Source organism: Leptonychotes weddellii, chromosome 4, assembly GCF_054177405.1.
Source record: "Leptonychotes weddellii isolate Sample4059 chromosome 4, ASM5417740v2, whole genome shotgun sequence".
Classification (NCBI taxonomy): Eukaryota; Metazoa; Chordata; class Mammalia; order Carnivora; family Phocidae; genus Leptonychotes; species Leptonychotes weddellii.
In genome coordinates, this window is record NC_138372.1 from 137,912,135 (window position 1) to 137,934,536 (window position 22,402).

The window sequence follows — 22,402 nt, forward strand, 5'->3', positions numbered from 1 at the left end:
TTTTAGAATGGGTCTTGAAGAACACATGTTTACCAAGCCCCTTTAATTTGGTAGGAATCAAAAACCAAATTGTCTCCCCTGCTAAGGATAGCTGCAGTATCTCTAGTCAGCATTTTCAGTCTTACAGCTGTTGTTTTCCATTGAGCTCAGTGGTATCTTCCATGCACAATTCAGGATTTTAAGGCATTCCTACTGTACCTCCCTCCTTTCTGGAATCTGTCAATTTCCAGCAATTCTGGCACTCCCAACTTCATTCCTTGACACCTCAAACCAGTAAGACTGACTTTCTGCTTGATTTCCAGCTGCCCTGCGCTGCATGGTCTTTTCCCCAAGAGGAAATCTGTATAAATTTTTTTTGAAAACATCTGACAGCTTTCCAAAGTATACCTTCAACTAGGTTCTGAGATACAGTATTCTTGAGTCTGTATATGATGCTGTCATAGGAAATCTTAGCCTAACATTAAGTATACATTATCTCTAAATTATAAATTTACTGTACAGTTTTTTTTTTTTAAAGATTTTATTTATTTATTTGACAGAGAGAGACACAGCGAGAGAGGGAACACAAGCAGGGGGAGTGGAAGAGGGAGAAGTAGGCTTCCCGCGGAGCAGGGAGCCCGATGTGGGGCTCAATCCCAGGACCGTGGGATCATGACCTGAGCCAAAGGCAGACACTTAACAACTGAGCCACCCAGGCGCCCCTACTGTACAGCTTTTAAAAACTGATCTTTAAAAGGTGTTCTTGCATTATCCAATACTTGCAACTGTAATGGCTTCTAGGAATAACTAAATTTGTTAAGCTTTTTGCCTTTTTATTACAAGTAAACTGTGTAAGTATTAATTTAGTCTTTCAATAAATATGCCCAATGTCTATCATGTGCCAGATATTCTTCTAGGTAGTAGATATATAATACCAAAATAGAAATAGGCAAGGCCCCTGTTCTGTGGAATTTTCATTCTAGTGCATCTAAAAAACTGAAAAAAGACATTTCAGACTCTGTCTTCCCCAAACAATGGTATGGGTGATTCTGCAAGGACCTACATTATAATAAAATGATGCCCTTTTTTCATATGCATAATTTTGAAAGAATAATTGATTTTATATTTGGGCATATATAGTAGTCCCATAATCTAAGTAAATACTTATCAAAATCCATTTTAAAGTTTCTTTTAAAAAACTATATATACCCTGAAAGCAACTCTGTTTTTCAATACAACAATGGTTTTCTGACACCATAAGTGGCTGGCAATTTAAGTTATACAAAAAGGAATCACCGGTTATTTGACCATACAACCTACTATAGAGAACATTCATTTAGGTCACTGTGCATAATTTCAGGAACCAATACTGATAAATAAACAGTGGGGGAAATCTTCAAAACCTGACTCATATCTTTGGTTCTACCCTTCCTCCAGTGTTAAATAAAGGTTCCTAAGGCAGTGAGAAAAGTAGTATCTATCTTTCCGTACTATCTCCTATATAGAGAGTTGCAAACAACAACCTATCAAATTTAAATATGACTAGGTACAATTTAATGTAGTAACTGACTACCAAAAATCAGAATTATCATAATCCATCTTTTGATCAGACCACAACTAGAAGTGATGTATTAAAAATGATGTGTCCTTAATGATGTAATGTATGGTGATTAACAATAAAAAAATAAAAAAAAAAAGATGTGTCCACACATAAGCTACTTTTAGCCCAAAGTAAACAGTGCTTTTGTAAATCTGAACTACCTCATTAAGACAAGTCTGAGGCATTTAATTTTCTTGGATTTTCATATATGGCTTTCTCTAAACAGAGATAAATCACTAAAGTTTATTATAACAAAGTTTGCTTTACTCAAAAAGATTATTTAAATGTCTAAAGTTTTTTTTTTTTAAGTTATATCATTCATTTTGCCAACCTCAAGTTCGGAAATGCCATATTTTCCTCTAATAGATCTGTCCCCCAATATAGCTGCCAAATTCAGCTATTGCAGCAGTGCAGGTTCTGGGCATAATTCTTGCTGCCCAAATAATATTAAGACACACTCTTATAAAAACTCTGAGTTATTAAACATCTCTTTATACACCTGTTAAAGTAAAAATATAATAAGCACAACAATAAATTTTTGGAGAAGGATAAAAATGCTTAAAAATAACAGCTAATACATGGATAGGCTTTGAAAAAATCCATGAAATCTCTAAAATGGTATACTAAATTGTGAATAACTGTATATTCTAGGGACAGAATCGATAGCTTTCAAGAGATTCTCCAAGGAGTCTAAAGTGTAACAAAAGGTTAACAGCTACCGCTGAGATGTTGGATTTTAATTTGCCAGTAGAAGTTAACATCAGTTTCTGTAAATTTTCTGCTCTCAGTAATTTATATTAGTATGATATTCATATCTGTACTAATTGTTAGCTCAGTTAGAATGCACTTGTATCCATTAAGATTTGAAGCTGCAGTTCTTTCCAAAAGAGTTAAGTTTTGGGGAAGGTTAAAAAACAACTCTCATCCCTAAAACAAATGTCTCAGGTTCATAATGCAAGAATAAACATGAGGTATGTATATGGCCTAGAATAATCTATCACATGTTTAAAATATAAAATTACATAAAGGCTAATCAATATTGTAAATTCAAAGGACAATTGAATATAATATGTATGTAAAGTTACTTTAATGCTATTATGTCATCCTCACTTAAAACGGCAATTACCACTGGAAAATGTTTTTATCATTCCTCATAAAGTAAATCAATAACAATAAAATGTAATGGACACAGAGGTAAAATATTTGCTGTCCAATAAGAAACAATCAGCAAGGGTGCTAGAAATACAATCTAAATGCCTTTCAATTATTTGAATGTCTCCTCAGAAACATAAGCATATTATATGCAGCTCTAAGGAAATCTGGGTTCTATTTATTGCTACCAAGTGGTTTTGTGGCTTTGGTTCAGTAACCACCTCTCTGTACCATCTGTAAAACAGGGAAAACACAACTGTGGCAGAGATGATGTTATATACGCACCTGTTTCATTTTCCTCCCAAGCAGATAGGAGGACCACATTTTCCATTCCACTTGCTGCTACACGCGGCCATGTGTCTAGTCCTGACCAATGCAATGATGTATGCTCCTTCCAGGACTGGTCTCTAAATCATCCCTTCACACATCTTTGAACTCTCTCTCTTCCCTCACTGGCTTGCTGAAGGTAGTAATCCTAGTGGTGACTCCAAGCAGGCCATAGGGGCAGCTGAGTCACAAGATGGAAGGAATGTGGATACCTGAGTCATCCACATGGTTCTTTGTGTGAGAAATAAACTTTTATTCTGCTCCACCATGAGATTTTGGGGTTGTTTCACACATAATTATCTTAACCTACCTTTGTGGGGGAAAATAAAATAAGGTAAAAAATTTAGAGTAGCTGGGGGGGGGGGGCAGGGGTTTTTAAATACTATACACATGTGGGGTAATGACGGCAACTTTTTATCCAGAAAGTAAGGCATGGGCTTTGGAGTCACAAGTCTGGGTTCAAGTTCAGCCTCTGACACTTACTGTGCTGTGTGACACTGAGTTAAATTATTAAGACAGTTTCTTCAACTATAAACTAGGAGTAATAATAATAATACCTGCACCCCACCAGATTATTATTAGGATTAAGTGAAATAACATATACAAAGAATGCAGCATAGGGTATGGCACATATTAACTACCTTACAAATATTAGCCAAACTAATATAAATATCTAAGAAGATGGCACAAATATAACTAAACCACCTACTGGATAAAACTGTTAGAAAGATTATCACACTTTAAGGTTAGATAAAACAAAACAAATTGTTGGCTCTGAGAGGGCTTTTCTAATGTAATCAGAAAAGTTAGCCATTTGGAAGTTTGGGATACATCATTATAGTATATTAATTTCTCTAAGGTAAATATAAATGTTTTTAGTCTTATGTTTATATAGCTACAAACCTACCTCAAGTGGTCTGATATATTTTTAAAAGATTTTATTTATTTATTTGTCAGAGAGAGAGAGAGTGAGCAGCAAGAGTGGGAGAAGCAGGCTCCTTGATGAGCAAGGAGCCCATGCAGGGAGCCCGATGTGGGACTCAATCCCAATCATGACCTGAGCCAAAGGTGGACACTTAGCTGACTGAGCCACCCAGGCATCCCGTGGTCTTTCTAATATTAAAAATGGACAATTTTGATTCAACTACTTATAAATGGATGAGGTGGGGGTAATTCAAACAGATCATTAGCACAAGCAAGTATCAGTTTCCAGCAAGTTTTTTAGAATGATTCAAATACACTATTTTGAGCTCTGCCCTTTAAATAGTTTCTACAATTTCATAGAAAAAGAAACTAAAAGTTCAGAGCACACTATTCCCATATTCCACAAAGCCTCTCCAAAGAGATAGTTCTTAAACAGCTTCACAAACATACACATGCCACATTTACCTATTGAAGCCTATTCTTGGGAGGTAGAATAGAATGGTACTTTGTTTTAATAATACTCATTACAAATAATACTAATTACTTAAATATTACAAAAAGTAAGCTGCTGCAGAAAGCAAAAGCATTATTCATTCCATTTTTCCAATAAGAAAAAGATTAAAAACGTTTTGGCTGCCTCATTCGAGGCCCTCTTTGTTCAGAAGGGCAAACCAATAGGGAAATAGGAAAGCATAATGCAAAATCCTGGGCATGACAGAGTACCCAGAAACATTCAAAATGTCAGGCATGATGGAATGCCTAGAGACATTCAGAAGTTTTAAAATAGGTTTTTAAAAAGGTATCTAGTTGTCAAAAAATTTTTGAACTGGTTAAAATACTCATTGCTACAAATTAACAGAAGGGAAATACTAACCTTGTCTGAAATCTCAGCCAGGTCTATCTACTTTTTTGAGTTTCAATTTCCTTATTTGCAAGTTGAAGTAACTGGACCAGATAATGTCAAAGGCCCCTTAGTAACACTATGATTCAAACAGTTTTAATATACAGCATACTCTAAGGTTAAAAGTGGATAATTAAAAGATTTTTCTGAGATAATTTTTGTTATAAAAATATCTCCAAATTCTCTAAAATGTTAATATACTCTTCTGTTTTATTTATTTATTTTTTAAAGGTTTTTTATTTATTTGACAGAGAGAAAAACAGCCAGAGAGGGAACACAAGCAGGGGGAGTGGGAGAGGGAGAAGCAGGCTTCCTGCGGAGCAGGGAGCCTGATGCGGGGCTCAATCCCAAGACCCTGGGATCATGACCTGAGCCGAAGGCAGACGCTTAACGACTGAGCCACCCAGGTGCCCTGTACTCTTTTGTTTTAGTAAATCCAGTGGAATGAGTATAATCTTCGCCTTTCTGATAGCCTTCTTCTGAGACCAAATACAGAAGCATATATGTCACTGAACTAGAATTACTAAGTTGAACTGAAAGTCAGGATATAGGACTTCTCTTGGCTTTACAACTCTCCCAGAATGTGCTTCACTCTTTTTCCCTGTCTATAAAATAAGGGAAAATGTGCTATCATCTATTTCATTGGATTAGTATTAAAGTATATCTTTGAAACACTCTGAACTACTCAGACAAGACTGTTACAGAAGAGATTTTTTTTCATTAGTAACTTGTCATAGCCAGTCTAAGTAAAAAAGCAAAAGAAAGAAGCTCCATGAGACTACTGCATATGAAGGTCTTGTTACCTCCCACACTGGAATCAGTTACAATGAATAAATCAATACAAGATGTTCGTATAGTAGGAAGAATCTGGAAAGGTGAGCAGGTCCACTGCAGCACCAGATTTTAAATCTCTGATCTACATAAACACTGCCTGAACTAATCTATCCTTCAGTTTTTGTTTATATGAATAACCAACACTTCTTAAACAGGCATTCTTAAAATAGTGAAATAAAGTCCTTTGGAAAGAGGGGTAGGGACTGATAAGTGGATGTGAAGGGGGAAATAAAACAACCATTTAGAAAAGCCTATCATCACAAGATATATTATGTATAGCACAATGACCAATTCTTTCATCCAAATCAAGGGTGGCAGTGGTTACCTGATAAGCAGTTATACAGAGCCAAATCAAATAGATGTCTCCTTATGGCAAACAATACCATAAAAAAAAAAAAAAACTTAAAAGAGTTTTATTATGGATGAATATCCTTTGGCTTTTTGCATAAACATAATACACTTTACTAATGTCCTTAGTAAAAATTTCTGGCATCATGTAGTAGGTTGAATGATGGTCCTCAAAAGATATGTTCCCACTCATGTCTGGAACCTGTTAATAATATCTCAGAAAAATTCTTAGTAGTTTATTTAGAATCAACAACCTGGAATGATTTGTGGAGATAAGATAGGAGTCAGGCCTTGAAAGAAGAGCAGGACCTTAGATAAGCAGAGAAGATGGAAAAGGGTACTCCAGGCAGAGACAAAGGCCTAGGAAAAGTCATGGGGGTGAAACTATGGATGTTTTATTAACATATTTACCAAACAGATTAACTGGCTTCAGTGTGGGGGTTTTTTGCAGAATGGTGAGACTAAGATTAGATTGTGGAAGGTTTTGAATGCCATGAAAACTTGAAATTTATCTGTGAGAAGCAAATGGAGATTTGTAAACAAAAAGATTAATATGATCATTCAGAAACCGGTGATTAATGAAATTTCAGTCTGAAGATAAGAGAAAGTGGTCTGAAACTTTGGCTCTACCACATTAGCTGTGTGGATAAATCTTTAGACCAGCACTATCCAACAGCACTTTCTGAAATGATGGAAATATTCTAGACCTGCAAGGTCCACTATGGTAGCCAGTAGCCACATATGGCTACAGAGCATTCCAGATGTGACTGGTGCAACTGAGGAACTGAAATTTAAATTTTTTAAAATGTTAACTAATTTAAACTTAAATAGCCTCATGTGGCTAATGATGATACACTGGACTGAGTAGCTCTACACTACAGTTTTCTCACTTATAAAATACAGAAGTTAAATTAGAACACTAGTGTCACTAGGATAAGTTCCACAGCCAAATAAAATTGGTGCCGCATTCTGAGAAAAAGTAAATGAGTATTCAAGCAGATGCACCTGAGCATGACTAGGGCGGTTCTAGGTTTTTAACCTTTTCATTTCACTCTTTGTAGCTCCGTGATTAATTTAAGAGACCCACTCTGTCTTCTGATTAGTGATTTTTCAAATTGGTCTTTAGGTTGATATTTCCTGGGAGTCTGTAGTAAATATCTAATGCATCTAATTTAATAGAATTTCTGTGGAAAGGAACAAACATTTCATGTAAAATGCTCCTAGAGCTATGCTGTTCAGTGTAAACATGCACTGGATCAAACACTTAGTATGAATAAAAGAATGTAAAGTGACTCATTAATATATGTTGAAATGATAATATTTTGGATACACTGGGTTAAATAAAATATATTATGAAAATTACTTTCACCTGTTTCTTTTTACTTTAATTTATCTAATAGAAAAATCTTAAATTACACTTACAATTCGCATTAGACTCTATTAATAATGACAGCCCTGCTGTAGAGAAAGTTATGAAATAGATACCTTACAATATACATAATTTACTCAGTTAGTACATACTTATTCAACATCTATTACTGTAAAGCGTTATGCTAAGTGCTGAACAAAGGGAATGGTCCCTGCCATATAGAGTTTAAATTAGCTCCTACACTTCTAATGCACATTTCACATATATTATCACATTTGTGATAATGCATAAAGATAATTTAATTTTAGAATATTTTACCATTTGGGGGAGCAAATGCCAATATCTGACTTAGAAATTACAAAATATAAAGCATAAAGATTCACATTAATGGCTATTTTTGTGATACATGCTATATAATGTTTATCTGGAAGCCTAATACTATCACATTCCCAATAGCTTCTCCCGGTTTCTTGATCCCTCCCTCTAACTAGTCTGCTCCCTCTTTATGGCTCACCTCTCCCAGAAGGTCTCTTCAACTGGCAATCTGCCTGCTATTCACATTACAGCAGGGCTATTTATACTTACAGGGGTCTCCAAAGAAGGAAAGAGGTTGAAAATGTAAAGTGTACATAATTTTAGGCAGCCAACTCCAGTTTTTTGGACCCAAGACTGAGATTTGAAGTTTCTTTTGGGCTTAAACTTGGTGATTTCTGTAGGATTTTGCTTCATAATCCAATGCACAAACTTATTTGAGAGAGAAAACAACAACTCATTAGTTTTGTCCCACTAAGGCTTTCACATAAGAAAACTATTCCAAATAGGACTTCTAAAACAAATTAACTAGTAGTACTTCTCTAGCAAATGGTTTTTAAAATAAAATAACAGGTAACATCAATGGGTCAAGAATATCTATGTTTTGGGGCTCCTGGGAGGCTCAGTCGTTAACCGTCTGCCTTGGCTCAGGTCGTGATCCCAGGGTCCTGGGATCAAGTTTCCCCCACCCCCACCCTGCATCACGCTCCCTGCTCACCGGGAAGCCTACTTCTCCCTCTCCCACTCCCCCTGCTTGTGTTCCTGCTCTCGCTCTCTCTCTCCCTGTCAAATAAATAAATAAAATCTTAAAAAAAAAAAAGAATATATATGTTTTTAAGGCTAATGGCATTGCTGTCAAGAAACTGTTACCAATAAACTAAAAGTTCAGGTTTTATTGACAGCTACAAAGAAAGCAATACAAACAAAACTACTTTATCAAACAGTGGTAATATTTCCCACTTTAATAGAGAAAGTATTACTGACATATGATAGCTATTGAGAAACAAATGAAGTACCCAAGTTTCAAACACCCCAAATGATTTCACTGCCCTTTTTGGTTGAAGTCTACCACCATCTGAAATACAGATGTGGTTAGCAAAGGAACATTATCCTGTCTATAGCTGTGCAGGTGTGGTTATATACATAGTTGTTTCAATGTTATACATCTTCTACCAGCAAACAAAAAACTATTATGACAAAAAAAAAAAAAAAAGCTGAAGAAAATAATAATTACTCCTGATTGGGAAAAAAAAAATTGCCTAAGGAAAATTTAGCTATTCTCCATAAGTAATCAGATTAGCATTTTGCTGAAAAGGAGTCAAACCAAAACCTTTAAGCTAAAGTACTTCATATATGATCATGGGTCCTTTCAAACTACTAGTGCTAACTTGCCAAATATAATGCAATCAAATATAAGTTTACAAATTCAACTTTTCTTTGGTCTTCAACCCAAAATGGTTTATTTTTCATATAGGCCTCAAACAAAAGAGCATAAAGCTTAGTGCAAAACCAGTCTGCATTTGACAATTGATTGTCACTTGTTAGTAGCATCAGGAAAACAAATAATTCCCTAAAATTTCCTTTATAACCTGAAGAGAGAATATAAGGAGACCATTCAGATGTAAATGTAAAATTTATCCCCAGCTTACTCTGTGCCCAGCACTGGACTAGGGACTTTAACATGTTATCACAAATATTTGTCCTCCCTCTTCCCCCCTTGATAAATTTAGAAAGCTACACTTTTCAATCCTCAGTGCCCTTCAGATTAAAAAAGCAAAGCAAAACTGGGAGGGTGGGAGATGATTACAAACCAAAGAATTTCTGTGATAAACCTAAATTAAGTGTTTAAGATAAAATCAGAACCTGCCATAATATATAAAGATTCCTTCAAATGCTAAAAACGTTTGCTTCAAATTATCTGTATTTAATTCCATCTAATAACCCCATGAGAACAAATAGTATCTTTCAATCTGATCCCATTAAAGATAGGTGGCCCCAAGTGTCTTACATTCACAACTGCAAAAATATAACTTTATGACTTTCCCTACTTCAAATTTATGAAACGCATTTATTTTCCACCAACATGCTGAGCTATCTTTAAGAACAGGTATTAATCCTAGTATCTTTCATACATTAGGTAGGAAAAAAATATGGTTTCATTTAGTCAAGTAAAAAGGCACCCCAAATTCTACAAATCACCAGGAAAATTTTAAAAAGAAATTTCAACACTGGTTAGATAGTAAAATGGACTGTTCTTCATATAAATTAACGATCAATTGAGGCCTTCCCCAAATGAAACAATATTTTAAGGAGCTACTCTCTGGAGACTTGGGTTGTGTTTCAACTCCTAAAAGGCGCTGCAGTTTTAAAAAGTTAATCTTACAGGAATCCTCCTGGAAGTCAACAATATTGAAAAAAATACGTTAACATTAGTTGCCAAGTATAATTTTTTTCCCCTCTGAAAGACACCTTGTGGTGACAATAAAATAGTTTCCATGGAGGCATGAAATTTAAACTTGGTATACTGTATAAATAAAAAATAATATTAAACAAAGAAAAAGGGCTTTTTGTTGTTGTTGTTGCATAATTTGATTAAGTCCTAGGACTTAATTCCAAATCTTTACCATGGAATTCCAAATAGCAGGGAAAGAACATTTGAAAATAAGAGTTAACAATAGATCATCGCCATTTTCTACACAGAGAGAAGTATTTACATTTTAATTCAGTTCAGTTGGGTGTTAAGGAAGCATAAAAAGGCAAATACGGTAATAGCGTGAATTATAAACAGACGTGGGAAGCTGCCTATTAAGACGGTTAATGGCAAAACTGAAAACGAAAATAAGGCATACCGTCATACTTCGTATAACCAAGAATCAAGGAATGTAGGTTAAAATAATAAAAAATGAGTAAGACAGCCATGTTCTTACAAAAAGAAAAAAAAAGTGGAACGGAAAGAAAAGATCACAAACATTTTAAGGCAACCATGGGGAAAGATTGCTTTATGCCTCCACTGTTTACTAACATTTAAAACTAGCATTTCTAGTCAACACCTGGGTTTGAAAATAGCAGCAGCACGGAAACATTGTCTTTTCAACGTAAACCCAACAGAACATTCTGCAACGTTTTGAATGGTAAACATTAACCAGGATAAAGCACCGTTCGCGTATTTCCACCTTTAAGGACCAATGGGAAAAATTAAGACCTTTCTTTCTCCCATATATAGCCTTAGCCCCTCTCTCCCCTCTTTTATTTATTGCTCTTGTCGCGGGGCTAATGAACGCTAAACTTCTTTTTCTTCTTCCCATTAATGGAAATGGGGGGAAAGAGCAACGAGAGAGGGAAACCCAGCTGACAGGGAAAACTGGAAATTAAAAATCGTGGCGTTTCTTGCCGGGTGAAGGCTAGGAACACCCTGAAGGTTTTAGCAAGAGAGAGACAATCCTGGATAGACCCCTATTAACGTATACTTTAACCCCAAGGCAACACCGTGTTTCGTCTGTTTAATTTCTGCTTTTGAAGGGGATGGCAGTTCTCCCGGATGAATCTTCCCGGGTGCATGCCACCCCTTCCCTAGGGCCCCCTGCAGCAGGGGTTGGGGGCTCTCGCCCCAGCTCTGAATTCGCAGCGAGGCCCGGAAATCGGTCCCGTTACAGCCGATTTCACCCATCAGGAATGCGCTCCACCCCCGCTGCCTCCCCGCGGCGGCCGCCCTCGGTGTCGGCAGCTTCAGCCGCCCGGGAAGTGCTGCAAGGGAGCGCCGCCTCGGCCCGTCACAACACTGCTGGGTTGGCCGCCGACTCCACAGACTGCCCGGGCCGGGAGGGCAGAGCTCGGGGCGGATCCCACGCTCCGCCTCAGTCTGCGCGGCCCAGGGGGCGCCAGCGCCGGGTGCGGGCGGTGGACGCGGACCCAGCCCTAGGCCTGACCCCCAGGACCGGCCCCAGGACCGGCCCCGGCCCCTGCTCCGGGGCCCAGCCCGAGAGGGGGCGCCTTTCCCGTGGGATTTCTGAATCCATTTCCGTTCCGGGAAGGGGCGCGAGGGCAGCTGCCGTGCCGGAGCGCCTCGAGTCGGAAACGGGAGCCGCCCCTGTCCTCCCGCACCCAGGCGCAACCTCTTCCAGTGCCGCCCGTACCTTCAATTCCTCAGAGCGGCGGCGGGTGCCGGAGTGCGGGTGAGGAGGCCCATCTCTCGGCGGCGGCGGCGGCAGAAGCCGAAGGAAGTACGGAGGAGGGCTCCTCAGACCCGCCGAGACGCCTCTCAGCTGGGGCGGGGGGAACGCAGAAGAGGGGTCCCGACTGCCGCTTTCCCGAACTCCTCCTCCGCAGTTCTGTCTTGACGGCTGTTCCCGGGAACCAGCGCCCCAACTGCCATTCTCCCCCCGCTTCAGCCCCCGCTGTCTCCGCCTCCTCCTCCCACTCCTTCCTCCCGCCCCCGGCCACCCCGCCCCGCCCCGGCGCGCCGCCCGCGTGCCGTGCGTCATGGCGTCACGCCCACCGGGCCCGCCGCGGGCGGCTCTGGGATGCTCTCGTTCGCTCGCGCACGTTCGGCCCGGCTCGTCGTGGCGCGGCCCGGCCCGTCGTGGCGCGTTGCGCCTGCGACCGGGTGGTTTAGAGGGCAGCGTCCCGTTCGTCCCCTACGCGGGCAAGTCAGCTGCCCTTTATGCCCCTCGGCAAGAAGCACTTCGCCCCGAGCGGGCGGGGCTGTGGAGCAGGTGTCGCCTCCGCGGATGGTTGGGGTGGCTGGAGCTGCTCCCGACGCGGTGGTAGATGCTGGACTTGAGGACCCTGGCTTTTGGCATTCCGCACGCCATTTATTATTCGTTTTTTTGTGTTCTCACCGTTCACCTGTTAGGTTGGCAGCCCCCAGGGAGAGCAAGGCCGGGATGTTGCTGCGAGTTTCTGCTCCTTTCCGCGTGGAAATGTCTTCCGCAAGAGTGGCGGCGCTCCCACCTCTTCGTTCTTACAGTTTGAAGAGACCTCATTCTTCCTCAGGGGCTGCTAGCCCCAGCACTTAGCCACGATTTAATACCCTATGTGAGGGTGCAGAGAATATCTGCCACTCGCCTCTTCCTCTCCCCCACATCTCTTATTTTCAAAATCGCTTAAGTATTCAGAATTCGTACTTCAGTACTTACGGATACATTGAGTTACATTAATCCAGCTTTATCTGTTCCATCCCCTCTTATCCTTTAAGCCAGTCATACATCTCCTTTGAATTTTTTAACCTGCGTATGGTTTAGTATCAGTTCTTTTTAGTTGAATAAACATTCCATACAGACCTGGTCCATTCCTTCATAGTTGATTTCAAGATTCAGAGTCACTTTTCCTTGGAATACTGAGAAACGGAATGTGATGGATGCTGGACAGAATGTCCATTCGCCATCTGTTACTTAACTAAATATATCACCCTATCAATCCTTGTTTTAGTGTGTCTAATTTAAATTAGAAACAAACCAAGGAGCCATGGTCTTTCAGACAGTACTTGGTATCTTTGGTAACCCAGTAAATGTTTACCAATTAGAAAACTAAACAAGCTAAGCAGTTTAGGTCCAAGTATTTTTTTTTTTTTTTACCACAAATCTTAAAGGAAGTCATGATGGGTATGTTTATTTTCATTATTGGAAGTTTTAAAGCTGTTATATATTCCTTTAAATACTACTTGAAGGCTGCCTACAATTTAATCAATGGAATACTTTGTACAAGTAGTACAAGAATAGTATAAGTTAAATGGATTTATGGAACAGTACTCATACATAATATAATCCTTAAGAATATATCAACATGTTGAACATTTCAGAACAGATGGGGCATTGGCTTGGAAGGAGGTTTTGAGGAAAGAGGCTGTGCAAAGTGGAAACGGTCTTGTACTCTGTACAATTGTCATCTTTTCCAAGGATACCTTTTCCCGCTTCCTGAAAACTAGAGGGATTTCCTACTCTTCACTAAGGCAACATCTATTAAAAACAACAACAAATATATATTGAACATCTCCACTTGAATCCCCACGGGTACCTCAAACTCAGCCTGTCCAAGACAAAACTTCTCTTTTCCTCAAAACTTGTGTCTCTCATTCACCCCGGCCCAACCCAGAAATCTAGGATTCTTCCCAAGCACCCCCGGTTCAGTCACTTCCAATTCATAATTAACCTTAAGTTCTGTTAAATATCCCTGTACTCTCTCTTCTGTATCCCCCTTCTGCCTTTAGGGCAGTAATTTCCACTTTGCACATCAGAATACCCTGAGGGGCTTTAAAAAAAAGTCCTGTTGCCCAGACTGCCTCCACCAGTTAAGTCAGAGTCTCTGAGATGGCGCTCAGGCATGAGGATTAAAACAAAACAAAACAAAACAAAACAAAACCTCTCCAGGTGATTCCAGTGCATAGCCATGGTTGAAAACCACTGCTAGGGCCTCATCATTTCTCACCAGATTACAGCAAAAGCATAATATAATAGTATTCTCCTTTTTTCCCTACTCTCTTCTAATTCATTCAGAATCAATTCAGTAAATATTAATTGAGTGGTGTGTGTGTGTGTGTGTGTGTGTGTGTGTGTGTGTGTGTGTGTGTAGGGGGAGAGTTTCCCAGAAACTGGGAATACAGCAATAAAAAAGACAGCCCTTGTATCCGGTCTCATAGAGCTTACAGTCTAGGGGAGTGGGGTGGCACAGTTGGGAAAGACAGAAAAAACAACAAAGAAATAAAGGAAAGGAAATAAATTTACCTGTGTGACATATAGAAACCAGGGAGGCTGTTACCTTAGTTTAGCGTCTCAAGCTAAAGTCTACTCCTCTGACATTTGCGCTGGGTTCTTCAAGACAAGAAGGAGGCAAACAAGTTAAGGGGTGGGGAAGGTAGATGGAACAGCAGGTGCAAAGGTCCTTGCAAGACAAATTTGCCAAGTTCAAGGTAGCTAGAGGCTGAAGCATAGTGAGTAAGAGGGAGTATACCACATGGGATTAGAGAGGTATGAGGAAGCCAGTTTATTTAAGACATTTTGAGATCATGATAAGGAGAATTCTAAATGGCTGGTGTGATGTGCAGTCAGACACAACAGATTTTTAAGTGGAATGACACCTGATTTACCTCTGGAAAGGATCACTCTGGTTGCTCTGGGGATCAGACTGTGGCAGAGCAAGAGTGGAAGCAGGGAGATCAGTTATGAGGCTACTTCAAGAATCCAGGAAAGAAATCATAGTTCTTTGGACTAAGGTGGAGACAGGAGAGGATGGTTTTGGTATTTGTTTTAGAGGCAGAATTGGTAAGACTTGCTTGAATGGAGTGAAAGCAGGGAATGAGAGAAAGAGAACAACGCAGCTACTCTTTATTGAATACATGTTACCTGACAGGCACTGTTCTAAGTGCTTTATAAGTATTAAGCCATTTAATTATCATAAGAGTCCCAAAAGATAGGTACTATTTTTTTAAAAAGATTATTTATTTATTTATTTATTTATTTGAGAGAGCGCGCGCGCACAAGCAGGGGGAGTGAAGTTGGGTTGTTCTCAGGACTAAACGAGTAAAAGCAGATACAGCTCTTAAGCCTGGCATGTAGTAAACCTACTAAAATAAATACTAGGTGCTTTTACTACATAAAGGGAAGCTGGCTAGAGTGGGAGTTAATCCAGCTAGGATTTTAAAAATGGGGTCATCTGCATCGCTGCTCGGGTAGTTCTCTTAATTATTAGGACCATATAGGGAATCTGGAGAGGAAAGGACTTTTCTCTTCCAAACTGAGAAACCTAGGCCCCTCAATGGAAAAATCCTTCAGGTGGCTGAAAGCTGAGTTGCTCAGATCCACCTCTTCTCCCTGCTCCATCTCTCACTCACCACCTTCCACAGGGAAACGGCACCATATCCTCCCCAAAGCCAGCCCAAGGTACTCTTTCTTGTGGGAAGACTAGACTCCCCAAAGGGCTGATAATCAGCTTTTAGGGTGGTATTTGTCAAAGTCCAGGCTTGAACCGCCATTGCCAGAATCACCTGGAGCACCTGTTAAAATAGACTCCTGGGTTCCATCTCAGACTTACAGAATCATCATCTGTGAGGTTGGGGTCCTGGAATCTAGTTTTTAACAAACTCTCCGGGTAATTCATATTACACATTTAAGAACTACAGCTTAAGAGCTTCAGCCATTATGATAATATCCCAACTTCAAGCAGTTTTCTTCCACAGGATCTCTCATTGGGCTCTTTAGGAAGGAGGGTATCTCATTCCTTTTCATGAGACCCATCCAGTTACCTACAGTCTGATTCTTTCTCCCTCCCACCCATTATCAGAATCTTTCTTGGTGGACACTGGATCCTCAGACCACTGTTACCCATTGCTTATTCCAGTCTTTCTTAATTACATTTCCTATTTGTTTGATTCATGAGTTAGCCTACCCTGAGTTGGTCACCTGGGCTAGAAATCCCCAGAGCCCCCTAAAACTAGAGCTGATTAGACTTACTGCATGTGGGACAGGGTGAGTTTGGCTGACTAGGTCCACAGTGGTGGGCTGCACTGGAAGCAGGATGTCAGTGGGTGATGAGCAAGGACTTAAAATGACCATATGTCCCCGTTTGTTCAGAAAAATCCTGGCTTATACCTGTTGTGGGGGCTTAATTATTGATGGTACCCCTTTCACTCTCAAAGAGTCCTGGGTTAGACACATTATATCATCAGCCTGGTAATGAGCCTCACATCAAAACCAACAGTTGCTACCCTTTAGCTCTTGGCTTGTGTCTAGCCCACCCTCTTCCTACCTTCCCAGTCTCCAGTCCCATGCCATGACTCTTTCCTCTCAGATTTCCTTAATGAATTTACTTTGGTGTAATACTTTGGACTTACATTAAGGGATTTATAAGAAAGCACCATGAAAATTGTTGCTATATTTACTCTGACTATATCTGGAAAATGTTTTCCTTTGATTTTAGCACCTGGAATAGTTATGTTTCCCTTTTCCCTTGTTTATTAACCCCATTTGTTTTGTCTTCTGGATACCTAATTGTGGAACTGACAGTATTTCTCTTGGCTATGAGGAAGTTTAGAGCTGTATTATGTGGCCTCCTTCTGGCCTGTGTGTAAGACTGAACAGGATGCACTTTACCTACTTAAGAGTGACTGTTTCCATTTCTTCACTAACTTCAGATTTAATTTCTCCGGTGCTATGTTGTATGTATCCGTAAGTCATCTTTTATCCTTTTTGAAACAAGGCAGGTATAAAAAAATGTGCATGAACACATGCCCACAAACAAACTGGTACTGATTGCTAGTTATATAACTGAAAGGGATTATTTAAAAATGTACACAATGAATAATTTCCTCACTTCAAAATACAGTATTAACAAAATGAATAGCATTTTAAGTAATGCTGGATTTAGCATTCTTCAACTACCTCATTATTTAGAAAGTGAAAAGATTCAAACAAAAGGAAATGAACAAAAGATTAGATTAATTTTCAAGCTGCGATATTTTTAGATATGACCCAGAACCTTATACCAAATAATGCAATGAGGAACACTTGCTACAGAAACTGCATTGCCTAATTAGATAGCATGCAGGGGTGTTTACCTTCATAATGAAATCCTGTGCTGTTGGACATGAAGAAAGGGAGAGGAGGGGGGCAGGTCAGGGAATCAGATTTGAGAATGTGCAGTCCAGATAATAATAATGACCCATTAGAAGAAGTCTTTGGCCAGAAGTATGTGACCTGTAACAGTCTCCAGACAATTATTTTTACTGCTGGCCTTTACAATATGAAAATATTGCAGGAGTCAGGGGAGGGGGAGGTTGGCTCCCTGTGGTTTGTAGATAATATAAAACCACATAAAGAAATTCACTTTAATGAAACTACTGAGAAATACATTTTACAACTAGTTTATTTTGGAGGTTGCACTGAATTTACAAGACTCAACGCTACATAGTCTATGTTATTTTATGGATAAATCGGGCAACTAGTTATATCTGCTTCAAAACATTTTCACCCTAAATTTATGGAGATCATGCTGAATATAGTGGTCTCTGCCCCTTATCAGCGTGAATATACCCATTTACCTTTCTTAAAATACAGAACTTTCAGAGACTAAGGGAACAAAGCCGTGTAGCGCCTGAAAGAACAAATATTAACATTTTTTCTTGTATTATTTTTTAAAGCAAAAGAAATGAAACATTATAGAGTTGAAACCTCCTTTTTACCTCCCTCCACCCCGGTCCCATTTCTCTCTTCCCCAGGTAACTGCTGTCCTGAAAAATTTTACCCTTCTGGTTCACATCCTTTTACGACATTAAGTGCATATTCCCAAATAACATATTCTCTTGTTCTATGTTCTAAACACAGTTTTTACTAAACAACATTTTTACATAAATGATATTTTATCAAATGTATCATTCTACAGCAGCCTCCTTTTCTCCCCCTACTTAACATTGTTTCGAGATCTACCCATGTGGATACATGGAAATCTAGTTTATTTTAACTGCCATATAAATGAGCTTTCTTATACATGTCTTTTTTGCACATATAGGAGAATTTCTCTAGAGTACATACCTAGAAGTAGAATTACTGAAGACACTCTTTTAAAACTTGAAAAATACTAGAACCTGTCTTATGGCTGTCCTTTATTCTGATTATACCTGTAAGTGTTAATACTCAGTGGGTGAAAAACATACATGTGTGTATTTGGATTCTCAGAGCTATTCCAGTAAAAGGTCTAAAATTATTAACACAAGGAGATGAATGTTCATAAATCAAGGTCCCTATATGCCTGTTTCCTCATCTTTATAAAAATGAAGGTAATAAAACTACCTCTTTAGAGTTTCTGTGAGAATTAGATGAAGTAATAAATATAAAAGTATTTAGCACATGGCACTTAGTATTAGCTCAGGAAAAATGAGCTATTATCAATAGTGTTATTTTAAGATGAGTGGATATTGGATTCAGTAGCGTTCAAGTGTGTCAAATTGTGTTTAATATTTTTGGCAGAATCTAGCCCTGAAACAATAAGAAGATACAAAACATTTAAGCAGAGAGAAAACAGTAGGAAAGGCAACTAAGCACAAACTAACCCCTGTTGGCAGTGGACAGCCTGTCTTTGCAGGTGCCATCCTCCCCTCCACCCCCCAACCCCCCGGCCCTTTTTTTTTTTGCCATCCATTCTGTTCAATGGTATTGTCAATTTAGTTCCATGTATGCTAGCCAGGAAACTCATCGGCAATTACCAAAAACAATTCTGTTTTTAGTATGGTTCCAATTTTAAAAATCCCATCTACCTTTGCCAGGGGAATCCCATCAGAAATGTGTTAGAAGACAAACAGTTATTTCCTGGCAAATATGGTCAGAATCCAAAATGACTAATTAGAAGTCTGTGTGATGTAAAAAGGTGGACAAGAGATGACATGTAGTACCTTGAATACATCAACTGGTATTTGGGGCTAGAGGGAAGAATTTGTTGCCTTGCTAAAATTCATACTTGGGAGTTTGAAAACAAAACGAAACGAAAGACCATCACAAGTTTGGAGCTAAAATGACTGTGTCAAGCCAACATTCCTATCAGTGATCAAAGAGAATAAGATTTTAAAATAGTTGAATAACTAAGCAAGTGAGAAAAAGATCTGAAGTCTCAGGGAGAAAAAGATCTGAAGTCTCAGGGTTAGTGATCTGTATTCAATTTCAATTTGTTTCTAGGGGTTTTATATCCTGTGATAAAATCAAAACCTTTAAACAATATATCTCAAGGACATGAGGGGAAAACTGAATAATTACAATGCTGTCATTTTGAGATTGTTTTGTTCAAATGAAGATTCTCACATGCTAAAGTTGTATTACAATTTATTTTTACCAAAAAGAGGAGGGTGCCCGATCCAGATTTTGTACAATGCTGGTTCCGTACATCACAGGAGCACTTTTATTTTATTTATTTATTTATTTTTAAAGATTTTATTTATTCATTTGACAGAGAGACACAGCGAGAGAGGGATCACAAGCAGGGGGAGTGGGAGAGGGAGAGGGAGAAGCAGGCTTCCTGCCAAGCAGGGAGCCCGATGCAGGGCTCGATCCCAGGACCCTGGGATCATGACCTGGGCCGAAGGCAGATACTTAAAGACTGAGCCACCCAGGCGCCCCACAGGAGCTCTTTTAAATGATCTCTGCTTTTCAGTGTTGAATAGAAGAGAAATAATTTGGGAGCAAGCATCTGAAGATTTAGAAACAATACTTGAGACATTCTATTTTCAGAAGTACAAATCTGCCGCACAATCAAATTCAAGGACGGGTGACTAAAGTAGATGGTCAATCACCAAGAGGTATTTCTTTTGTTTCCACCTTAATATTTTACTGATTTACAGACCCAATAGGAAAACAAGTATAGAGTTTTTCTTTTTCTTTAAAATGAACAATGGATTCTCCTGAAATACTACATTTAGAAGACTTACATAGGAAGTCTGGAGGAGAGAGGAAGTTCCTTTCATTCTCTTCTCCTTCCAAAGCCCACTCCCATCTTGCTCCAATCTAACAATGAACACTGTTTTCTCTTAATTTGGCTTCTAATGTACCTTTGCACTGATTTTTTCACAAGTGAAGGATTTCCAGCCTAAGGAACTAAATATATGAATATCTGTATTTGCATAATGTCATAAAAAATTTAAAACAAATGAAATAGAAAGAACCTCATAAATGGCATTTCAGGAAGAGGTGATAAGAAAATTAATTCAAAAGATTCATCTTTTAAACAGAAAATCCTAGAAAAGAAAATATGTTTGCTATCGAAGACAGAGAACTTCCAACTAAAGGGTCTTAGCAGAGGGTTTGATTTTTTGGGTCTTCCAAAGACCAAACACACAGTCATTCTGGATTTTGTCTTCCTATGTAGTATCTGCTAATTTGTCCCCCTGTTTGACCTGACCAGTTCCATGGTCTTTGATTCTGGTCGAACTGTGTCATCTCTAGGTCCTTTCCTTTCAGTAACGGCCCTCTGGATAAGATGCCTATACCCAGGAATTTGGTTCTACTTTTCTGCCCTCAGCAGCTCCAAATCTCCAGCCTATCTCCTAGACCCCCAAGCCCAGTATTTACCAGATCTTGGCTCCATCCTACAGTACAGAAGATAGAACATACCTAACCATCGGATTTTCCAATCATTGTTATCAACCCCAATATTGCAGAAATATCCATGGATGTTTATGATGGTGTATTTGTATTATACACACATATCCAAATGTTTATACACATTGATACACAGAGAAAATTTAGGGTAGCTCATAATTTAAAAAAAATTATTTTATTTTTCTCTGAGCACCCCGGTTTTCCCAAGGGCTTTATTTGGGCGGACCTGGGGACAGGGAGGCTCTGCATCTAAAAGAAGGTGTTGGGCCTCTTGGTGGTGAAGCCTGGCTTGTGCTGGCCATGCAGGACCCAGTGAGGCAGCGGGAACTTGATCTTGGAGTCCTGCAACTGCTTGATGGCTGGTCGGCGGCACTTGCTGCCTGCAGTCTCCTTCACCTTCATGATCTGGGTTGAGTGGGCCCGGTGTGGTGCCATTGTCCACATCTCAGCACAGGGGACAATGCCTGCGGTGGTCAGCTCCCGGCCCATGTTGTGGGAGCCCCTGTGGGGATCATAGCACAGCCAGATGCCAACATTCTTTACCCACAAGGGAGATTTCTCCAACCCCTGTCCACAGTCAACAATCTCCCCTGAAGACGTCATCTTCTTCAGCTGAGACACAAAGTGCCAGAAGCAGAACTTGGTGACCACACGATTAGGTGCAGAGATTCGCACCCGATAGAGCGGTGGAGTGCGACATTTGGGGTGGGCAGGCAGCTCCCCACCACTTGTACTCTTGCAGTGTGCCCGAGGCCTTCAAGTCGTTCTCTCTGCTCTCCCTGCCACCCCAGAAAGGATTAGAATAGCTCATAATTTTAATAGACACGACACATGTCAGTCGTGTCTTTAATTTCCCTTCTTCTTTCCTCCCTTTTTTGTTCGTTTGAATAACATACGTGACAGATGTCCATTGACAGATGAATGGATAAAGAAGACAGGGCAGATATATATACAATGGGATATTACTCGGCCATCCAAAAGAATGAAGTTTTGCCATTTGCAATGATGTGTGGATGGAAAGAGAGTGTATTATGCTAAGTGAAATAAGTCAGAGAAAGACAAATATCATATGATTTCACTGATATGTGGAATTTAAGAAACAAAACTGATGAACATAGGGAAAAGGAAGGAAAAATAAAATAAGACAGAGAGGGAGACAAACCATAAGAGACTCTTAACTCTAGGAAACAAACTGAGGGTTGCTGGAGGGGAGGTGGGTGGGGGGATGGGGTAACTGGGTGATGGACATTAAGGAGGGCACTTAATGGGATGAGCACTGGGTGTTATATGCAACTGATGAATCTCTAAATTCTACCTCTGAAACTAATAATACACCATACGTTAATTAAATTGAATTTAAATTAAAAAATTTAAAAACAAAACCCATACTGGGTGACAAGAGAGAACAAATCAGACACAATCCATGTCTGAACAGTCACAGAAGCGAGAGTAAAAATTTGAGTCGGATGCTTACTTAGCCTGTGACAAAGTTATATGCCACACTGGTGTTTTAAAGGGGCTCATTGCCTAAAACCCTCAGAAGTGCCTCTAATCACATGACCTTGACAGTCTATTGCTGCTTC

At 39.5% G+C, this 22,402-nt stretch overlaps 1 protein-coding gene, 1 long non-coding RNA gene and 1 pseudogene across 3 annotated transcripts in view; 1 reads left to right on the plus strand and 2 right to left on the minus strand.

Moving 5' to 3' along the window:
* Window positions 1-12,134, minus strand: part of RNF19A (ring finger protein 19A, RBR E3 ubiquitin protein ligase) — a 53,914-nt gene extending 41,780 nt beyond the window's left edge. Inside the window, exon 1 of one of the 2 annotated variants that reach the window (XM_081817075.1) lies at window positions 11,880-12,134. The gene's annotated coding sequence lies outside the window, so the exon portion shown is untranslated. The remainder of the gene's footprint in view (window positions 1-11,879) is intronic. The other variant, XM_081817076.1, reaches the window with a different exon arrangement.
* An 82-nt stretch (window positions 12,135-12,216) lies between these two features.
* Window positions 12,217-13,029, plus strand: LOC145721063 (uncharacterized). Its single transcript, XR_014144538.1, has 2 exons — window positions 12,217-12,598; window positions 12,749-13,029. It is a non-coding gene; the product is annotated as an uncharacterized LOC145721063 (long non-coding RNA).
* A 7,986-nt stretch (window positions 13,030-21,015) lies between these two features.
* LOC102746698 (large ribosomal subunit protein eL20 pseudogene) lies at window positions 21,016-21,636 on the minus strand (annotated as a pseudogene).
* Between the last annotated feature and the right edge of the window lie 766 nt (window positions 21,637-22,402).